Genomic DNA, 6,186 nt, shown 5'->3' with positions numbered 1-6,186 from the left:
CAATCAATACCGTGACGTAAAAGGCAGTTACGTTACCCTTAACTTTGACACTCTTTTATTGTTTATTTTTGTGGCTTCAATTTTGTAATTGTTAAAGTTGAGCATAGCCAAAAATATTCATAATGTGAAAATAAAATTAAGATTGCTCATTTGACAGTGCGGTTTAGAATGATCGCCCACGTATTAGCACTGTCCGTTTTAATAGACACAACTATGCAGTATGCAGTTCAGTTACAGAAAATGATGGCAGTTGTATTCTATTTTATTATGTCAATATATTTTAAAAAAAGTATCCATAAGACCACAAATGGTATTGGATGGATATTGAGGTAACATCACCAAGATCATTTGATTAAGTGAGAGAGGAGTTGCATACCTATGGCCTCAGTGTCTGAGAGTAGCCCCATAGTAATACCAATTTAACCTGAGGTTTTGACTTACATCCAATTTCTGTAACACAGAAAACATAGCCATCAGACCAACAAATTACGTATTGTTCTGTGAATATTTTAAGTGTATTGAAATGCTGATTTCTCCTTGAAAACTGTTGCAGCACCAGTTGTTCATTTGAAATTATTATGGTTCCTTGATTCCAAAACAGAACGAGATCTGAAGATATCCTACTGAATGTTGTCTGTAAACAGCATGAAACTGCTCCAGTCCCACTGGCTCCCTTTCATGATATTGTATATCTTCGTGATTTAGTGTACAGTTCAGCAAGTCACTGATGTTGTTTGTTATTAAATGGTGAAACCTCACATAATATATTTCACAAATGATTCAATGATTAAATTGAATGATTCAAATTTAATATTTTTTATAACAGTGTGTAAGTCACAGTATAGGATTATTGTACCTGTCATTTCCATGGATGTTACCTCCTAATACACTATTCATGGATATTGTCTTAATCACCTGTTAATCATCATAAATTCAGAGTAGGTGCAGTATAACCAACAGGGTTGAGTTATGACATTGTTTGCCAGAGAACAGCTCCTGTACCTTTCATTGTCATTACATATGACAAGGAATTGTGAGATTTCTAAAACAGTAATATTCTACACATTATTCACTATCTGAATAATCCAAAGAGCATATTTAGTAACAGAAAGTACATTATAATGTAGTCATTGGTAAGTACACAATACAAAAAAAAAGTAAAGTATCGCACATTTTACGTGCTGTGTGAGAATTTCCTTATTAGCCTAGTTTGAATTAGTGTTGTATCAATTACAAACCTTGACATCATCAATGGTTTTGTAAATGGGAGACAGGACTCATCAGATTCTAGTATGTTGGGATAAGACAGTTTTGTGGCTGATGGAAACAATGTAATATAACATGGACCAAACAGACTGAGCATTAAAAAAAAATGTGTCCTTTAATGTACAAACACTTAAGTAGTCCTGCAGTGCAAAGTCATGAATAATCATTGTTTTCATGTATTTGTCCAAGTGCACTAATTCTGATGAATGAGTATACTCCTTGAAAATGTAATATTACAGGTAGCTACATAAAGCTTTGTCAGTGTTATTCAATTGTTTAAATTTTGAAATGTACATTTTATTTCTACCTATTCTAAAGCAGTGACAACTGAAATAGTTACATCTGTGGAGCCCATTGATGTAATTCTTTTCTTTTATAAAGCCCTAGAGGGATTATCTTCCCTCATTTTGTTTCAAATGCACTGGTGCTGTCCAACCAATTATGGAACTTAAAAGTTGAAAAATGCAGTGTTGTTTACAGGTTCTTTTTTCAGTTAATAGCAGGTATTTACAGTGTAATGGTCAATCCCATCCAGATAGCGTTTAATATATTTTACTTGATTTTGAGTGGGAAATAAAAAACAACAAGTGAGGTGCAATATGACAACTGAAGCTGTGCCATTCTTGAATTCTACCTCTAATCATGTCAACAAAGAACCCTCTACACCAGGCTTGCTAATAATACCTAATCATGGAGTTCTTGAATAATTGATCTCTGTTGATTAGGAAAACTTGGGTCTGCATTTGTAGCTTATCACTATTGCTTTGGAATGGGTGGCAGCATGTCTGCATAAACAAATCATTTTTAGGTAAATCTTAGAAATCTTCTTCAGTTGCTTACAATATTTGCATTTGTGACTGTTAGGAACCAGCATTTTGCGCAGGACCCAAGTTGATAGGTTGAAATTCTGCTGGATAATGTACATCCCAGGTCTTTGTTGCCTCACAAAATGACAAATATTTTGATACAACATTTCATGGTTGTTAAATTAATCAACATTTCTTGCCAAATAATGCTCAGGACAGTTAACTTTCAGTCTTTCATTAATATGTACAGTTTACAGCACCTCTATGTTTCATATTAATCACTCACCTTTCAAAGGAAATGCCCACTCTAAAGGAGAAATTGGTTCTTGGAAAGCTCTATTGAGAATTTAGTCTATTGATAACTATTTGTGTTTCTTTTGTCTCTGTTTGATTATATAACATATGGCACCAGTGTGTTGAAGAACATTTGTAGCCCAAACAAGAGGTGAAGACAAAACAGGGAGCACATAATCTTGTTTGTGTTAAAATGTATAATATGGATGTATGTCAACAAGGCTATCATTCAGGTTAACCACAATGAGCTTTGTCCTTACCTTTCAGCGACTAATTTTCAGATGAACTTCAAAGTAATCTTAATCAATGTTAATAAAGGGCAGAGCAATTCTAGAGGACAATGAGGTAGTAATAATATGTTGAAGTGGAAAACAGGTGGTGACCAAGGACTGTCAGCAATGCCGCAAGTAGCCTACACTAAGTGACTGACTCCAGATGAGATGGTTGTTAGGGGTTCAGATGTAATACAGTATTGGGAACCAAAAATATTTTTTATTATTGTGAAAATAACACAAATCCATAATGTAACAGAGTTGATGAGACAATCAACAATCAATTAATTCCAAGTGAAAGCTAATGAATTACAACTTGTGTGCTACAAGCAATATGTAATCATTGATGAAAATTATAATAACTGTCAAGTAACGGCAACAGGTGTTATGCTCTTTCATGGTAAAAAGTGAGATGGAGTTTAATATTACTGGGTTGAAGAAAATGTCTAATAATGGCCGTAGGTCCCTACTAAGCAGAAACCATCTGTCGCAACTTAAAAAAGAAAATCTCTCATGCTTTCCAAAAATAGAATTTATGTTTTGTAAACATTTGTTCAATATATTCTTTTCTTATAACAAAGTATAAGAAAAATAATTGAGCTGGACAAGCTCAGCCTGATATTAAAAACAGTCTAAAATATAAAATAATGAGAAGATGAGCAAATTACATGTAGTTAAGTGCATTTATAAAGGGATGAAGGGATATATTTTGGTCTCACCATGTAGAAATTACAGCAGTGTTTATACATAGTACCATAATGTTAGGGACACAGCAATGTTATGTGAATGAAAGTAGTCATGTTTAGTATTTTGTTGCATGCCATGACTTCCTGATGTCTGTGACCTACCGACATCCAATAATACTAAAACTCCTTGCATTTGAATTGAGCATTGATCATTTCCATCTCAGGAGGCTACTTTTATTACACAATGTTAGAAAACTTATTTTGTGGCATTACATTGTGGATTTGGTTGCAATAGGGCACTTGGGCTTTGAGATTGCCGTGGCAGAGGACAAGTTGCCGCTACATATGGTTTTTAATGTAATGATTCTATTAGCTATAACAGGAATACTGTGGAAGCAAACAAGTCACCAAATAAATCCATCTGCTTCATGGAATCAACACAGTTTGTAACCTCAGAATTCGACTAGGCATGCCTTCTAAACCTGGAGTTTCTACATTAGTTGAAACGTCCCTGCCACTGACTACGGTCAGAAAGCAAAGTCAGGAAAGGTAAGACGTACGGCCATCTGTATATATAAACAATGCCAATTTAGTAAGTTCGTCTGGGGCTTTAAGTTCGAGGTAATGAATGGGAATTAATGAATTGGTGGTACTAGGTGTTTCCATAGATGTGTCCATGATAACTACACTGATTACACACCAATTTGGTATCTCACATTGGGTTGAAATATTCAGATCTCAGCAGACGGTGTTCTTCTAGCTACATTAGTACAGGGCCTGTAGCGTAGTGGTTAAGGTACATGACTGGGACCCGCAAGGTCGGTGGTTCAATCCCCGGTGTAGCCACAATAACATCCACACAGCTGTTGGGCCCTTAACCCTGCATTGCTTCAGGGGGGATTGTCTTCTGCTTAGTCTAATCAACTGTACATTACTCTGGTTTGCCAAAATGCCATTAATATAATATACATTAGCTCTTAATTGAATTCACCGAACTAATAAAAAATTGTTATGCTTTTTTGCAGTCTCATGTTACCTAGCTATTTGATGAAATCAGAACCTGCACTGTGTTGTAAGATCCTGACCAATCAGTGTAAAATTCTACATAAAATGCACTTAATATTTACATTAGCTAGCCTAGGTATTTGCTTACTGCCTACCCTATTAAGCTAACGTTACCCAGTTTAACTGAGCTATAGCTACCCAGGTAACATGGAATCCAAACTAGTGAATTATTGAAGATAACGTTGACGTTAGGCTATATTAAATGCCTTCTCAGATAAAACCTAAACCTAAGGTCTGCAACAGCAAACTCAATAGCTCGCAAATATTTCCACTTTTAGTCTTGTTAACTGAGCTTCATGTGACCAACCGGAAAAACTGCAAGCTTTTACTGAAATGCCTTGTTAATGAGAGAGGTCAGAGGAGAAGGGCCAGACTGGTCAAAGCTGACAGGAAGGTGACAGTGACCCAAATAACCACACATTACAACAGTGGTATGCAGAAGAGCATCTCTGAACACTGAACGTGTCAAACCTCTTAGTGGTTAGACTACAGCAGCAGAAGACTTAATAAGTCAAAAAAATTTTTATAAATACCTAATAAAGTGCTCACTGAGTGTATACCCAGAGAATACTGAGTCACTGATGGGCATACTGAGTCACTGATGGGCATCCTGGTAGAGGATAATCCTGAATGTCTGTGAGTACTGTTCTATTTTTGCCAGCACAGCAACAGAACAGATTGATAAAGACAGCAGTTTAGATAAATCCCTTGGTTTTACAGCACTAAGGTCAAGTCAGCCCTCACTGGCCTTGTTTGGCAGCTGTAGTGCAGGAGATCAGCTGTCTTAAGCAATCTATTGCTTTCATACTTGCAACTGTGAAATGGCCAAACCTCAACTGCTCAGGATCAGCTGCAGTCGGCAAGACAATCAATCCCTCTTCCTCTCGACAGGGGGCAACTTCAGTTTTGATCCTCATTTAACCTTTCCCCCCAACCCCAAAGAAAGCTTTTTTTAGAAACTCCCTTCAGTCAACATATAGTTTATTCGCCTTTTGTTTAGGTTCTTGTTGTGCAAAGATTGAAGTCTCTGAAATGTTCACAACTATTGTGAAACAGTGAGGGGTAGTCAACAGACTTGAGTTTGCAACAATGTGCAATTAAGTAACCACTAGAGCAGATGTGTTTTTATAAATGTACAGGTCAAATTTAATTATTATATTGATAATAACAATAATAATTTCATGTCTGTATTTCATGACTAACACCATACAGTATGTAGTGGCTTTCTGAATTAAATATTTATTCAGTTTACCCAATCTGTCACATCGGTAAATGATCAGTCAAATGATACAAATGAAAGCATTCCTTTACAGTCAACGGCACAAAAATTTCTGTCACACCTTCCATAAACATCAAAAGTCCAATAAGATTAATATAAATATAAATATAAATAAATATAAATCGTTAATTTATATATTGTCTGAATCATCATCGATTTCACTTGCCCACTGTGAGTGAAACAGCACAATCTGGGTGTACAGCTGCTATGTAAATTAGCGCAGAAGGATTCAGCATTGTTATTTGCTGCCTAATCTTATGCCATCACTCAAAATCTTTAACATGATTGGAGCTCGACATGTCCATAATCGAAATCCATTCACTTTTAAGGCGGGATATATCTAACGTCCAGTAAAAATATGGATTGTTCTTAATACGTTTCACAAACTATGTGACATTGACTCATCTGCTATGTTGGAGGACAATCTGCCCTTAAAACTCAATGTATTGTTTTGCCAAAAAATATAGTTTTTTTAAATCTCACGTCAACGACAACGCATATAAATACAGTGATAACAC

Source organism: Conger conger, chromosome 5 (assembly GCF_963514075.1).
Source record: "Conger conger chromosome 5, fConCon1.1, whole genome shotgun sequence".
In the NCBI taxonomy this organism is placed as follows: domain Eukaryota; kingdom Metazoa; phylum Chordata; class Actinopteri; order Anguilliformes; family Congridae; genus Conger; species Conger conger.
The sequence above is the reverse complement of the archived record's forward strand: the minus strand, read 5'-3'. Positions refer to the sequence as shown.